At 38.5% G+C, this 17466-nt stretch overlaps 1 protein-coding gene and 1 non-coding gene across 6 annotated transcripts in view; both read left to right on the forward strand.

The window, feature by feature from the left end:
- Positions 1-17466, forward strand: part of ACYP2 (acylphosphatase 2) — a 179633-nt gene that overhangs the window by 130542 nt on the left and 31625 nt on the right. The window lies entirely within an intron of this gene.
- Positions 13103-13230, forward strand: LOC139186013 (U6atac minor spliceosomal RNA). Its single transcript, XR_011569590.1, has one exon. It is a non-coding gene; the product is annotated as a U6atac minor spliceosomal RNA (small nuclear RNA).

The following is a 17466-nucleotide window of genomic DNA, read 5'->3' on the forward strand; positions in this document are numbered from 1 at the left end:
GCTCCAAAATTACAAGGTCAGGAAGAAGGGGAAGAACCAGCAAAAGAGACTAAGGGGAGACCAATGAAGGAGGAGGGACTCTGAAAACGTGCAGTGTGCTGAAAGCCAAACGTGTAAAGCAAAGTTCAACTGTGTGATGTGCTGATGGGTCAAGTAAGATGAGAACTGACCAATGGATTTTACAACAAAAGTGATGAAGGTCAGAATAGATTTTAAGGGGAATGGGAGGAAAGAAATTGGAGACAGTGAATATTGATATTCTTTTGAGGAATTTGCCCAAAAGGGAAATAAATGGAGTCATCACTTGACAAAAACTGTTTTGGAGGAGTGGTGGGGTGAGAGCTTGGCTGTAATGGCTTTTTACATTTTTTAATTTATTTTTTGGCTGTGCTGGGTCTTGCTGCTGCATGGGCTTTTCTTTCATCGTGCTGAGCAAGGACTGCTCTCTGGTTGTGATGCGCAGACTTCTCATTGCAGTGGCTTCTCTTATCGTAGAGCACAAGCTCCCATGTGCACGGGCTGCGGTAGTTGCAGCTCGTGGGCTCTGGAGCACAGGCTCGATAGTTGTGGCCCACAGGCTTTGTTGATCTGAGGCATGTGGGTCTGAATCCCTCCTGGACCAGGGATTGAACCCGCATCTCCTGCACTGGCAGGTGGATTCTTTACTACTGAGCCACCAGGGATGCCCTGTGATGTCTTTAAGAGAAAATTCAGAAGGGAGAAAGTGAAAATAGCAAGTATATATGACTCTTGAAGTTTTGCTCCAAAGAAATGGGATGATGGATGGTGGAGAAAGTGGTTCCAAAAAAGGTTTTTAAAATGGGAGAAAAACAAGTGTGCCTGCTGATGTGAGCAATTCAGCAGCAAGCAAAAATTAATGATGTAGGAGAGAGACAGGAGAATCACTGGAGGGGTGTCCTTGAATAGGTGAGAGCAGATGGAATCTAGTGCCCAAGTAGAGGAGGAAAAGTCAGCCTTTAGTAGGAACATGACAAGGTCACTGTGGGAACCAGCAGGAAGGCAAAGTATGAGGGTGTAGATGCTGTTTGGTGGGTAGAAGTGATGACGGAATCGATGAAATTCTCTTCACATTGCTTCTGTGTACTCAGTAAAGGAGAAAGCAAGATTCAATTCAAGTGAGAGAGGGGATGAGGTAAGGGGCAGAAGGATTCTGGGAAGAGACAAGTAGGAAATAGTTGTCTGGAGGATCAAAGAGTGACAGGACGATGACATGTGCTGTGATTGTCAAACAGCATTAAGATCATGAATTTGAATGAGGCACATCAGTGCAGTTGTGAATTTTTCTGCCAACCACATTCAGTTTACAGGTGCAGCATGAAGAAGCAGAGCTGAATTTAGAACTGAAGCATGAAGGGCAAGAGAATGATTACAATCATAGATCTGAGAATCTAAGCTAGAGCAATAAAAGACATAGGGGTGGAGGCAGTGAAAAGGTGGCCTGATCAGTGGATCGCCATACCCAGGGAATCGAAGGGTCCCTGGGGTCAAGTACCAAAGGAAGCTACAAGGATGAGAGATAGTGGTCTGAGAGTGGACTGCAGGAGATGGTTAGGACTTGACTCCTCCATCCAACTAGGCCTCTGATGAGGCACCTTGAGGACAGGGTCATTGTAGGGGAGGACGTCAGTGACCCAAGAGGCCTGGGTGGGAAGGATCACCAATGTGCATACTGAAATCACTGAAAGAAGTGAGAATAAGCCAGTAGCTAGAATCCTTGAGAAATGAGGGGGAATGACATGAGCAGCAAGCATGCAGGGCATTAGGTGATCTAAACTGATGTCAGGAGATTTAAAGCTGGGTCTGTATTTTAAGATTAATTATCTAACATCACCACCTTTGGCTATATTAGTTAGAAAGCAGGTACCTTTAGAATTTCATATTAATGTCACAGAGCCTATATTATATATATTTCCTTAAAGTGTTCAGAAGAAAGTCACATGTATTAGCTGATCAAAAATAAGAAATGTGTATGTTTTTTTAATTGGAAAATTAGTAGTGATAACATTCTTTGAGTTCAGTGTGAAATGTTATTCTCTTTGGGGGTCTTTTATTTTTCTTGTGTCTTGCAGTATGGACTAGAAACTGCTGAAAAGAACAAAATATGATTTTTGGGGGGGCTTGAAACACTCTGACTATAAAAATTTTTTTTAAGATGAGTAAAGAGAGCTAGTGGGCTTCCCTGGCGGCTCATAAAGAAGCTGCCTGCCAAAGCAGGAGACACAGGTTTGATCCCTGAGTCGGGAAGATTCCCCTGTAGAAGGAAATGGCAACCCACTCCAGTATTCTTGCCTGAGAAATCCCGTGGACAGAGAAGCCTGGCGGGCTACAGTCCATAGGGTTGCAAAGAGTCGGACGTGACTGAGTGACTAAACAACAGCAAAGAGAGCTAGGACAAAATCTTAACTAGAGACAGGAAGAAGAAAGGGCGGGGGGTGGAAAAGAGAAAGGATAGAAAAGAAGAAACATGAGTAAAGAAAGAAGGTGGCTTTTTGAGGGGAGTACAGTTTAGCTACAAATCTGTAGATCATCGAATTGTGAAGTATTTAAATTTTCTGGGAAACAGAAACAGCATGATGTTTCAAAAAACTAAATACAAGATGAATGAAGAGAGCCTGTGAATTGTATAGTCTTATTTTTCTTTGACTCCTCAAATATTGTTGTTTGGTTCTTAGTTGTTTTGAAAGGAATCTCTTTCTTGACCTAAATTCTTTAAACAAGTGTGTTTGTTTAGTGACTTAACATACAGAAATATTGTTCTTCAGGCTAGGCCACCCAGTGTAGAAAGCCAAGGGCATCAGTGCATTATGTTAAGGACTCAAAAGAGTGTTGGTACACAAGAGAAGGAGATGTACACTTTGTTAATTTCCTCTGTTTCCCAGAGAAAGACCATTAAACTGTGTTTGCAAAGGACATGGTAAAAAAGAAGTTTTGAGTGATTAACCAAGTAGCTTTGTAGCTGCGGTCATCTCTGCTGCCTCTTAGAACCAGCATATAAATATAGAGAAGTAGGGAGAAAATATCTGAGTTAACAGGGTGTGGGTAATGATTTACCCTGGGAAAGTTAATTATTATGATTTAGTAGTTTTCTACCATTATAGCACTGACAGACAGCAAATATACATTCCAGTGCCTAATGAAACTGTAAAGAGGCTGAGGTCTGTGTACGGTGGCGGGTAGAGCTAGATGGCAGGGGGAACCAAATCAGCCAGGGACACACAGAGCCATTTCAAAAATTTAAAATGTGAGTCAAAACACTATATAAAATATTAATAATATCTAAATGTTAAACATACATAATCATTCTAGCCTGAGATAAATTAAAAATAATGAAACTGATACTATAACAAATGAATGAAATTTAGTTAATCATGAAAATTGAAATAATTTTATTGGATCTTTTAAAAAATAGTGTGATTTTAAAGAGAAAAGTCCACTGATGGTGTCATCACTGCCATACAAGTGTAGTTTTGGGGTTGAAATTTCCATCAGGTTTAAAAACTCAGACTCTATACTAGTTGCAGAATGGTGAACAGAGTTTTGCTCTAATTGCTGTTAGCATTTTCTTCTTAGCAGTTATTTTAAAATAATTTCTCTTTTTGATTTTTTTCTTAAGGAACAGCGATGTTTTTATGCTTTAGCATGTTATATCCTCACTGCATCCTATGAACTAGATACTATTATTAGCCCCATTTTACAGATAGGCAAACTGAGGCACAGAAATAACAAGTAATTCGCTCACAGACACATTGTTGTTGTTGTTCAGTCACTCAGTTGTGTCCAGCTCTTTGCGACCCCATGGACTGCAGCACACCAGGGTTCCCTATCCTTCACTATCTCCACAGTTTGCTCAGACTCATATTCATTGAGTTTGGTGAAGCTGTCCAACCATCTTATCCTCTGTCGTCCCCTTCTCCTCCTGCCCTCAATCCTTCCCAGCATCAGGGTCTTTTCCAATGAGTCAGCTCTTTGCATCAGGTAGCCAAAGTATTGGAGTTTCAGCTTCAGCATCTGTCCTTTCAGTAAGTATTCAGGGTTGATTTTCTTTAGGATTGACTGGTTTGATCTCCTTGCAGTCTAAGGGACTCTCAAGAGTCTTCTCCAGCACCACAGTTCGAAAGCATCAGTAGACATATAGTAAATTACAAAGTTGAGAAATGAACCCAGATAACCAGACTCTAAAGCTCTTTCTGTTAAACACTACAGGGTATACTCTGAACTTTTCTCAGCCTCAGTTTTCTCATCTATGAAATATGGTCAATAAGTCTTCTCTCTAGTGGTGGTTGTAACAATTATAATGTGGAGCTTGCGTAGGGAAGATGTTGGTGCTGCCTTTATCAGTTTCTGAATTGTTTAATTTCTTATAATGAGCATGAATTATTCATGTATTTTTTAATCAAGAAAAATATGTTAAGGCTTATCAGAGTGTCTGGCACAGAGAGGCACCCAATAAAGTCATTATTATGTCTGAAAACAAAGTCAGAGTTTCCATTTAACTCAATAGGGATTTGTCATCTCCAGAAGCTCAGGTGCAAAGGGAAGAAATAAGCTAGGGGAACAGCTGGAGGAGAATTCAGGTTACAGGTTTTTACTTGCCAGTGAGTAGAGCTTGTACATCTTGAAGTAAGGGCTGAGAACCAAGGGGAGGGACAGCGTGTTGGTTGAGGCAAGTGGGAATTAACAATGGAGCAAAGTCCCAAGGAATCTGGGGTGGGGGGTGTTCTTGGACAAATTAACTTATTTTGGAGAAGATTAACAATGACCTGTTAGTTGATAGGCCCCATTTTCTTTTTTTAAATTAATTTTTATTGGAGTATAGTTGCCTTATAATGTTGTGTTAGTTTCTATTGTACAGAAAAGAAGCCCCATTTTCTAAGGTAATAAAAATACCATTTTGGAAAATGAGAAGGGAATTTAAAAATAAATCTATGGTTTTCCTTATTTATCTACCTGGTTCTGGGGGCCGTGAGAATAAGTTTTTTGAAGAGAACACATTAGTTTATTTTTCCATTTGTGGCTTGCAATGGTGGAATGATCGCTGGCAAAAGAATATCTTCTCAAGCAGCTTCCCTTGGTGTAGGTCAGGGGGCAGCAAGAGGAGTTATTTCTGCAGCTGGAAAAAAGGTTCAGAGCTGTCTTCCTGGAGTCGGCTCTCATTTCATAGTCTAAAATAGATGTGAAATACTGTGCTATTTGGGAATCAGGGCCTATTCATTCTAAGCACATCTGTTGGTAGCTGTTGAAATTCAAATAAAATCAAATAAAGTCCAAGTAATGTTCTTGCTATACTTATCAATTTCAAAGAGTGTTAAAAAACACATATACAGAAAACCTATACTCCAGTCACTGACAACTAATACCCAACTTGGAAAGCTGTGGTCTTCTGCCAACCATAGCTACTTTGAACCTGCGCCACCACATTTTAATTCCTTTAAAATGCCCCTTCTTCCCTACTTGAACTTTTCAACTGAGATTCATTTTCATTGCAGAAGTTTAAATATGAACTGTATCAAATAGTTTGGTATTTTGATTCTGATGATTCCACAACCTTCAGTAGTGAAATGAGGTGGTTAGACTACTAAACTCATAAAGCCAAGATGGAATGAATGCATTTTTTTCTGTCTTCTCTCTAATTTTAGTAAATAAAAAATTTCAGTTAGGTGCTGTGATTAAGGAAACTTGGTATCTCTATCAATTTATACATGACTCCGATCCATAAGGGATTTAAGGCATCTTTAAAAAGGCAAACACAAGACAGAAAAATAAGGGAAATTCCTTTTTTCAATTAAGCCATGACTCTCTGATAACAAGATCTGACCTATCAAATGTATTGAAAGAAATAGAGTCATTTTAAGGTTGTGAGTTGTAGTTTTTTTTTTTAAAGTTGAAATTTTGATTAGTGTTTCAGGTACCATATTTATATGTCTTTACATGGGAGTTTACAGTGTTCCAAGTAGGTATAACACCCAAGTACATTACATGAATTATCTCCTTTAGTGTAAACCTCATAATTACCTTATGAAGTATTATTATTTCCATCTAATATATAAAATAAATTTCCAAGGTTTACAAATAAGCAATTTGCCCAAAGTCACATAACTGAGTCAGGATTCAAATCCATGTCTGTTATTCTGAGTTATTAACTCAAAAAAAAAACTATGGAAAATTCTTCAAGAGATGGGACTACCAGACCACCTGACCTACCTCCTGAGAAATCTGTATGCAGGCCAAGAAGCAACAGTTAGAACTGGACATGGAACAACAGGCTGATTCCAAATCGGGAAAGGAGTACGTCAAGGCTGTATATTGTCACCCTGCTTATTTAACTTACATGCAGAGTACATCATGCAGAATGCTGGGCTGGATGAAGCATAAGCTAGAATCAAGATTGCTGGGAGAAATATCAATAACCTCAGATATGCAGATGACACCACCCTTATGGCAGAAAGTGAAGAAGAACTAAAAAGCCTCTTGATGAAAGTGAAAGAAGAGAGTGAAAAAGTTGCCTTAAAGCTCAACATTCAGAAAACGAAGATCGTGATATCTGGTCCTATCACTTCATGGCAAATAGATGGGGAAACAGGGGAAACAGTGGAGACAGTGTCAGACTTTATTTTTTTGGGCTCCAAAATCACTGCAGATGGTCACTGCAGCCATGAAATTAAAAGACACTTACTCCTTGGAAGGAAAGTTATAACTGACCTAGACAGCAAATTAAAAAGCAGAGACATTACTTTGCCAACAAAGGTCCATCTAGTCAAGGCTATGGTTTTTCCAGTAGTCATGTATGTATGTGAGAGTTGGACTATAAAGAAAGCTGAGTGCCGAAGAATTGATGCTTTTAAACTGTGGTGTTGGAGAAGACTCTTGAGAGTCCCTTGGACTGCAAGGATATCCAACCAGTCCATCCTAAAGGAGATCAGTCCATTGGAAGGACTGATGCTGAAGCTGAAACTCCAATAGTTTGGCCAGCTGATGTGAAGAACCGACTCATTTGAAAAGACCCTGATTCTGGGAAAGATTGAAGGTGGAAGGAGAAGGGGACAACAGAGGATGAGATGGTTGAATGACATCACCAACTCAATGGACATGAGTTTGAGTAAACTCCGGGAGTTGGTGATGGACAGGGAAGCCTGGTGTGCTGCAGTCCATGGGGTCACAAAAAGTCCGACATAACTGAGCGACTGAACTGAACTGAAATCTAAATTATGCCTTATACACGGGAGGCTGTGAAAGAGAAGATCAAGGACTATAAAAATAAATAGAAACATACTAGAAGTTACAAAAAGTAAATTCACATGAAAAAGGAGACATTTGTCCAAATTCAGGCAAAGTTTTAAAGCAAGTATTATGGTGAAAATACAGCATAAGGAAGACAAACAGTATCAACAGCACAGAACAAGGCTCCGCAGACAAAGGTGTGGCAGAATCACACAATCGATTCTCAAGGTGTGGCCTCACGTTCTCTAGTGCCTTTGGGAAACATGAGTGCTCTCTGTAGGGTTCTAGAGCAGTAGAAGATCCTTACTGTAGGAAGCTTAATAACTTACCATTTGACACTAATACTCCTGGTTTCTTCTAACTGTGCTTTCATCTGTATGTTGAAAAATATAACCAATGTTAGAATCTATAATGTTTAATAATTAGTATTGTTCACCTATTAGTATAGGGGTTTCCTTATTCCTTCTCAATTTACAGAAAAATTATTATCCATGATTCCACTATTCTTTGTCAATAGTGATTTCCATTGTTGCCTTTTTTGGTGTGTATTATAAAGCAGAATTTTTATTTGACTCCTTCCACCATTAAATTTTTAAGTTTTTATAATTACAATTCTAATGACTATATAACGGTCTATTGAATTGTTATTTATATTGGGCATTTTTTTTGTTTTTAGTATTTTGCTATTATAAATATCCTTCTAAGAAGTGATTAATGTATACAGTTTACTTGTATTTCTTCACAAGTGAATTGTATGTTTATATACTTTGACTGTTTATCTCTTGAGGTTTTAACATTTTTGAAAATTTGAGTAAGTTCTTTATATATTATATATACTACTGTTCTATCATGATCAATACAGATACTTCCAATTATGTTTCTCTTCTTTTAATTTTGTTAGTTTTTTATGTTAGAACCATTGTTTTACTTGATGTTGTTGAGCTATTTATTTTTTCCTTTGTGATTTTCTTTACTGCCCTAAGCTTTTCAAAGATACTATTCCTCTAAAGATTTCAATAATATTTGATTTTTTTCCTCATAGCTCTGCTAAGAATTAAAGCTAATATTTACTTTTTAATCCACTAGAGGCTTACTCTTGTAATGTGTTGTAATAGCTTATCTAAATCACTTTTTGTTTTGTTTGTTTGCCAGTTACCCTGGCAATTATTAAAGCATAATTAGGCAATTATGAAATAGAATTAGGCAATTATTAAATAAATATTATCTTTCTTAATTATGATAGTTATATGATACATTAAATTTATTTCTATATGTCCCACACTTCTTTACTTTAATCATTTAATTATTATACTTTGTTTTAGAATTTCCTGGGAACTAGATCAGCATCATAACTTATGGCTTGTTAGTGCAGAATTTTAACATTTAACAAATAGTAAATTTTACTTGATAAAATGTTTGCCTATGATAATATATATCTCAATTTGCTCATCTTGTTTTATACATTCTAATATACCTTTATAGTTTTCTTTATATATGGCTCATAAGTCTTTAAATCTTCTTTATAAATGTCATAGGCAATTCTGTTAAATTTATCCATCCCATCTCTTTTTCTTTTTTTGGAATGGAATTTATTTCCTTTTTACTATGTTATTGAACTGGCTGTTAAGTTATTGAACTTAAAGCATCTAATTATGGCAAATTCATTATAAACCTGATCACATTGATAAACTCATGGGATAATAAATTTAAACAGATTTCTTAGGACATCTATACATGTAGTGCTTTCTGCAAATAATGTTTTATCTCTCCCTTTAATGTATCATTCGAAAGTGAATAACAGTTTCCTAAATAGCAGTTTCCATTTGTGTATTAAATGGCTGAGCATTAGGCTGAGAGAGAGACTTGAATTCTTCTATCAGACTTGAATCCTACTGTCAATTCCTCAACTAAGAGAGCCATCTAGCAAGCACCTTCTGTGGGTCAGGCACCATACTAGGCACTTTACATAGTCCATCTTGCCTTAGGCTTAGAATAGATATACTATTAAATATCATAGGTTAGGGAGCTCAAGTTGAGCAGGTATAGAAGGCTGGCCTGTGCTAGGCCCCCAAGAGCATTGAGAAATGGAATATGGAAGTGTCTATGGTAGTCTGAGTGTGAAAGGCCATGGATTGTGGTTCTGGAGTCCTTGACCTGGCAGGTTTTTCACTCTTTGTGGAGCCCTGGCAACGGAACTTCAGCCAAGGGCCTGAAGTTGGACGCCCTTGGGAGGCCCTAGGGAGGCATGGAGAAGCTGCATCAGCTTGCTTTCATCCTTATCTTGTACGTACACTTCGCATTTCCTACTTCCAGGTCACACAGTAAACGTGAGTGAAAACAGTCCTGGAGGAAGTCTGTGTTCCTCTTCTCACCAGCCTTTCAACCCAGATCAGCCTTTTGAGGTCTGGCTCAGCTCACTAGGTTAAGTAATTTGTCCAGTATCATCAGTGAGTAATGGATACGTGACTTGCTGCATAGCCAGTGGTCTTGCCATTTTCCCAGTGATTCTATGCCCGGGGTGTGGCTTGGGCAGGTCATTTCACCTTTCGGCCATAATTCCTTCATCTGTACAATGCAAAAGTCAGATAATGATCTGGTTCTGACAGGCAAACTGTTGTTGAATACATCTTTTACTCTTCTTCAAGACTGTAAATTCCTCAAGGACAGACTATATTTTGCATGTTCTTGAATCACTGTTATTACTTTGCACATGACAAATGCTCAGTGAATATTTGTTGATGCAGAATGAATGTATTGATCAATCAACTGAAGACAAGAGTCTTATTGCTCTTCTCACAGGAGATCTTCAGTGCTAGAACACAGGTTCCTGTAGGGTCATTTCACCCTGCAATTGTGGAATTTTTTTATAAGGATAGCATTTGTCATGAACCTCTTTATAAGAAGATGCTTAGCAGGGGTCAGCTTATCTTCATCTGAAAAGAACAACTGAGGTTAGGAAAGCAGAAAGCCTAGAAAGGATTCAGGTTGGGAACTGTGGTAAGTAGACTGTCCTCTGACAAAGCTGTTTTGGCTGTTTTTATCTTTGTGCTGCTGTCTAGCAACAGTATGACAAAACTGTGACTATTCAAATGTAATCAAACTAGAGCCTGTCCAAAATCAATTTTGAATAAATGATGAACTATGCGGAACAAATCTTAATATCTCTGGGCATGCAATAGAAAATTACTAAATATTATGTTCCTGTAATTTAAACACAGTGTTTCAGATGTACCCTTAAAAGATACAATTATATTACTTGCATATTAATTAATAGCATGTTCTCTTTTTATGCCAAAAAAAAAAAATTCCAAAGGAAGCTACCCAGCCTTCGGGAGGCATAGAATCTGTGGATTTTGTAATTACTGATGTTAAACTTAAAATCTCATTGAAGTCATTAGTTAATATTTCTAAGTCTTTATGTCTGAAAACTTCTGAGCAGATGTCCCAACAACTTTCTTGCCACCTCTCCATTCCCAGCCAAAGAGGGGAGGGAGAGGAGACCTATACTGCCAATAGTTACAACGGTTATTTGTGGAAGAAAAACAGGAGTTTGCAGTATGCACACGTGTGTGGCTTTGTCTCTTGAGCTTCACAAAGACCAGCATCATACTGAACTATAGAATTACTGTTGTCTGAGACTAAAAGAGAAATCTAGGGAAATGAAATATCTTTGTCAAAAATTACTGAAATGTCAAATTTTTTAAACTAAGCTTTTATATATTAATAAAAGGAAGCATATGGCGGGAAAAGCTATAAGGAGTCAGTTTTTTATGAGCCTCAGTATTGCTGGAAAAGAAACCATTACAGAGACCAGACCAGTTTCTCTAACACGGATACAAAGGAGAATGATGTCATAGCAGCAGGTTTGTGCTGCCACAGTAAAGATCATTGATGGTGCTTTCCATATCCTTTAACTAAATCGAAATACCTGCATTTAGTTGTAACCTGAGAAACAGGCAATAAAGTCACAAATGACTTTACTTTCATTTTTTTTTTTTTACATATTACACTTTGTAATAGTGTTTAGTTTTATTGTCCCAGAACAGGAAAAGGAAAACATCAAGTTAATTAAATTTTGGTAGTAACTTATTCATCATATGCATAATTTTTCATCATCAACAAGAAGAGGTACAGGGCTCAGTTATAGAAAATGCCATGGCAACCTGAACTGAGATGGTCCTGAATTCTCTAGACTTCTTTCAGGCTTCCTAATATTAAAGTTCTGTGCAAGGTAAGATATGAAAGAAGAAAAAAAAACCTCCTCATCTAAGCAACCTTGATCTGAATAAATATACCGATAAATTTTATCTCTGTGCTAGAACAGCGTGACTCCACCAGGCCTCCAGGATTTCCTGTTCCAAGTTCTAGAGTGGTTGTCTAGTTCCCCCTCCCACCCTTTCTCCATTGGAATCCTGCCAGATGATACTGTGCAAAAGTGATAAAGTCACTTCAAAAAATTTTAAGGAGGCTCATGACTGTGTATATATAACCGTGGGAAGGTTTATGAGTCACAAAACACTACAGATGGTAAAGAGTCTGCCTGCAACGCAGGAGATGCAGGAGACAGGGGTCAACTCCTGGGTCAGGAAGATGCCCTGGAGAAGGGAATGGCAATCAACTCCAGTATTCTTGCCTGGGAAATCCCATGCACAGAGGAACCTGGCAGAGCTACAGTCTATGGGGTTGCATAGAGTCGGACACGACTGAACGATGGACACACACAGAGTTTATTTTGACCTTGAGTTAAAAGGATCCAGCTCTACTGGCTGACTTGAATGGGGCTGCTCTTCTTTATTTACTTGAGGTAAATTTCAGACCAGCCCTTGAATTATGTGAGCTCAGCTATATTCTCTAAAAGAGAGCCAGGCCAATGTGAACCTGGATCCGAGTTTACTTATTCAGTAACATCTGGCTACTTGGATTTCATCATCTGTCGTGTATCTCACCATGTCATTCCCAACCACAGGAAACTGAGGATCAGCTTTGTGGGACTGTGTGACAGAGGTAGCACTCTCATAAATATATTTTTAACAGATCTAAATTTTGTAAGTAAACTAATACCACTTGACTATTTTTAACTTCTGATTTTAGATCAGGAAAGAAAACCATTTTAAAAACATCTTCCCTAAAAATCTTGGAATAAGATAGGAAAAGGGACATCTTCTCGTGCTTTATTTTGGCAAGTGCTTCCTGAGGCTCTGACCAGGAGAGGCTGACGGCTCTCAGAGTGTGGAGCAGCCATGTAGGGATTTAACAATAACAATCCTCTTTCTAAGGATACCAAGCTCTGGAAAATGACTGAGCAGATTTATAGAATCTAGTGTATTAAGTGAATTCCATTTAGGAGAATTTGGCATGTCAGCCTGTGCTGTTTTATAATGAACACCCAAGCCCTGCCTGGTTTGTCTAATAGAGTATTTATAAGGACAAAGTCAGTTCCAATTTAATGTAATTTCTTATTAATATTTAGTCAAAGTAAAATGCAACTTTAAGCATATTACTAGCTATATTCATTATAGCAGTTTACATAGCAGTTGCTATGGGTTCTGTATTTATATATATCATACATCTTTTTCTGGAAAAAAAAATTGAAGCTGAAACTTAAATAGCTTACATGTTTGCTCTTTTTTATCCTTCATAGGAGAAATTTTTTTAAAGAAATTATAAATATCTAGGTATACCGTTTTTAGTATTTACTCCCTCTAATCTATCTTCTACAGACAGCTTGAGTCTTCATTCAGAAATACAATTTGGTTCGCATCTTTACAGAAAAAATTCTACGTCCTCAGCAAGCTGTACAAGACCCTCCACCATCTAGCCACAGCCTCGCTAATCCATTTTAATCTATAAGAATCTCCCACTTGTGTTGTATGAAAGGAGAGAAGGTTAGCACACTCTCCTAGACAAGAATGGAAGAGGCCCTTGGGCCTCACAGCATCCATATGGTTAAGGCATTGCCACCTACTTCGTGGCATCTAACAACCACTGTTTAAAGAAAAAACAGTCTCCTACTCAAAATGTCTGGTGTCTCCATGTTGTTAGTTTGGGTACTTTAGCTACTATTTTCCTTTGTTAATAACACATCGTAAATATGTTAGTCTAACAGTTTTTCAACATTATAAAACTTATTTACACACAGGGAGAAATCACTCCGTATTACCATGTTGGAGTTAACATGGGTACTTCCGTGGTGGCTCAAATGGTAAAGAATCTGCCTGCAATGTAGGAGACCCAGGTTCAACCCCTGGGTGGGCAAGATGTCCAGAGAAGGGAATGGTTACCTAATCCACTATGCTTGCCTGGAGAATTCCATGGACAGAGGAGCCTGGTAGGGCTGCATTCCATGGGATCGCAAAGAGGCAGACGTGACTGAGCGACTAACACACATCTTTACCTATAACACACCTTTAGAGAGACAACACCATTGGTAAAATATTGCATAGTAGTTAACTCTGGATGTCATTACTTCCCAAGAAGAGACATTGCCAATAAAATTTCAGCATTTAATCACAATTTATATTTTGATCTGTGTTCAGATTGTTCTTTCCCATAGGAAAGGGAAAAAAAGTTTTTATTCTCTTAGGCATTTTTCAAACACATTTGTAATCTTTTTATTAATTTAAAATTGATACATATCCATTGGAGAATTTTGAAAATAATTTGAAAACAAGCAAAGAGAAAAGAAAAAAAAACTGCCCATATTTCAGGAGATATCATTACCACTTTGTACATCTTTCAGATATTTTTCCATGTATATTTTCCTACAAAAGTGAGGTCATACTATACATCTTGTTTTGCAACTTGCTTTTATAAAACAATTCCATATTACAAACATCTTTATCAAAAAAATTCATCTTAATAATTGTAACAGCTAGTAGTCCTTCATATGGAAATACAGTCATGTACTTACATTCCTAATTATTGGACATTTAAATTGCTTGAACTATTTTCTTGTTACATACAATGAACATTCTTGAGGCAAAATCTTTACCTATATTGCCAAATTCAGACTTAAATTGAAGAAAGTAGGGAAAACCACTAGACCATTCAGGTATGACCTAAATCAAATCCCTTATGATTATACAGTGGAAGTGAGAAATAGATTTAAGGGCCTTGATCTGACAGATAGAGTGCCTGATGAACTATGGAATGAGGTTCGTGACATTGTACAGGAGACAGGGATCAAGACTATCCCCATGGAAAAGAAATGCAAAAAAGCAAAATGGCTGTCTGGGGAGGCCTTACAAATAGCTGTGAAAAGAAGAGAAGAGAAAAGCAAAGGAGAAAAGGAAAGATATAAACATCTGAATGCAGAATTCCAAAGAATAGCAAAAAGAGATAAGAAAGCCTTCTTCAGCGATCAATGCAAAGAAATAGAGGAAAACAACAGAATGGGAAAGACTAGAGATCTCTTCAAGAAAATCAGATTTACCAAAGGAACATTTCATGCAAAGATGAGCTCGATAAAGGACAGAAATGGTATGGACCTAACAGAAGCAGAAGATATTAAGAAGAGATGGCAAGAATACACAGAAGAACTATACAAAAAAGATCTTCATGACCCAGATAATCACAATGGTGTGATCACTGACCTAGAGCCAGTGATCCAGGATCTTCACATCCTGGAATGTGAAGTCAGGTGGGCCTTAGAAAGCATCACTGTGAACAAAGCTAGTGGAGGTGATGGAATTCCAGTTGAGCTATTCCAAATCCTGAAAGATGATGCTGTGAAAGTGCTGCACTCAATATGCCAGCAAATTTGGAAAACTCAGCAGTGGCCACAGGACTGGAAAAGGTCAGTTTTCATTCCAATCCCAAAGAAAGGCAATGCCAAAGAATGCTCAAACTACCGCACAATTGCACTCATCTTACACGCTAGTAAAGTAATGCTCAAAATTCTCTTTGCCAGGCTTCAGCAATATGTGAACCATGAACTTCCTGATGTTCAAGCTGGTTTTAGAAAAGGCAGAGGAACCACAGATCAAATTGCCAACATCCACTGGATCATGGAAAAAGCAAGAGAGTTCCAGAAAAACATCTATTTCTGCTTTATTGACTATGCAAAGCCTTTGACTGTGTGGATCACAATAAACTGTGGAAAATTCTGAAAGACAGGGGAATACCAGACCACCTGATCTGCCTCTTGAGAAATTTGTATGCAGGTCAGGACGCAACAGTTAGAACTGGACATGGAACAACAGACTGGTTCCAAATAGGAAAAGGAGTACGTCAAAGCTGTATATTGTCACCCTGCTTATTTAACTTATATGCAGAGTACATCATGAGAAACACTGGGCTGGAAGAAGCACAAGCTGGAATCAAGATTGCCGGGAGAAATATCAATAACCTCAGATATGCAGATGACACCACCCTTATGGCAGAAAGTGAAGAGGAACTAACCCGGCTCTTGATGAAAGTGAAAATGGAGAGTGAAAAAGTTGGCTTAAAGCTCAGCATTCAGAAAACGAAGATCGTGGCATCCGGTCCCACCACTTCATGGGAAATAGATGGGGAAACAATGGAAACAGTGTCAGACTTTATTTTTCTGGGCTCCAAAATCACTACAGATGGTGACTGCAGCCATGAAATTAAAAGACGCTTACTCCTTGGAAGGAAAGTTATGACCAACCTAGATAGCATATTCAAAAGCAGAGACATTACTTTGCCAACAAAGGTTCGTCTAGTCAAGGCTATGGTTTTTCCTGTGGTCATGTATGAATGTGAGAGTTGGACTGTGAAGAAGGCTGAGCGCCGAAGAATTGATGCTTTTGAACTGTGGTGTTGGAGAAGACTCTTGAGAGTCCCTTGGACTGCAAGAAGATCCAATCAGTCCATTCTGAAGGAGATCAGCCCTGGGATTTCTTTGGAAGGAATGATACTAAAGCTGAAACTCCAGTACTTCGGCCACCTCATGTGAAGAGTTGACTCATTGGAAAAGACTCTGATGCTGGGAGGGATTGGAGGCAGGAGGAGAAGGGGACGACAGAGGATGAGATGGCTGGATGGCATCACTGACTCGATGGACGTGAGTCTGAGTGAACTCTGGGAGTTGGTGATGGACAGGGAGGCCTGGTGTGCTGCGATTCATGGGGTTGCAAAGAGTCGGTCACGACTGAGCGACTGATCTGATCTGATCTGATATCCTCAATGATACTTTAGGATGAGAATCACTGAGTCACATTTTAAAAAGTAATTTTTATTACAGTGTAGTTGATTTACAGTGCTAGTTTTTGCTGTACAGCAAAGTGAATCAGTTATACATATGTCATTCTTTTTAAGATTCTTTTCCCATGTGGATTGTTATAGAGTACTGAGGAGAATAGGATGCCGCCCATCCTTGTTAGTTATCAGTATTATATATAGTAGTGTGTATGTCAATACTACTCTCCCAGTTCATCCCTCCCCTTCCTCTTCTGCCTGGTAACTATAAGTTTGTTTTCTACATCTGTAACTGTATTTATGTTTTGTAAGTAAATTCTTTTGGACATTTTTAAAAATTTTAGATTCCACAAAAATGGTATCACATATTTGTCTTTACCTAACTTCACTTAGTATGACAATCTCTAGGTCCATCCATGTTAATGCAAATGGCATTATTTTGCCCCTTATTTATTTATTTATTTCTGGCTGTGCTGGGTCTTCGTTGCTGCATGGGCTTTTTCTCTAGTTGTGGCGACTGGGGACCACTCTCTAGTTGCAGTGGATGGGCTTCTCATCGTGATGGCTTCTCTTGTTGCAGAGCTCAGGCTCTAGGCAGGCGGTCTTCAGTAGCTGCAGTACCTGCGCCGCAGCTCCCGGGCTGTAGAGCACAGACTCAGTAGCTTGTGGCACATGGGCTTAGATTCTCCACAGCATGTGGGATCTTCCTAGACTGAGGATCAAACCTGTGTCTCCTGCACTAGCAGGCGGATTCTTTACCACTGAGCCACCAGGGAAGCCCCATTTCATCCCTTTTATGGCTAAGTAATATTCCATTGTGTATATGTACGATATCTTCTTTATCCATTCCTCTGTCAGTGGACATTTAGGTTGCATCCATATCTTGCCTATTGAAAATAGTGCTGCAATGAAGAGTGGAGTGCATGTATCTTTTCAAATTATGGTCTTCTCTGGATATATGCCCAGGAGTGGGATTGCTGAGTCATATGGTAGTTCTGTATTTATTTTTTTAAGAAATTTCCATACTGTTCTCAATAATGGTTGTACCAATTTACGCTGTAAGGGGGT

The sequence above is a fragment of the Bos indicus genome, chromosome 11, assembly GCF_029378745.1.
Source record: "Bos indicus isolate NIAB-ARS_2022 breed Sahiwal x Tharparkar chromosome 11, NIAB-ARS_B.indTharparkar_mat_pri_1.0, whole genome shotgun sequence".
In the NCBI taxonomy this organism is placed as follows: Eukaryota; Metazoa; Chordata; class Mammalia; order Artiodactyla; family Bovidae; genus Bos; species Bos indicus.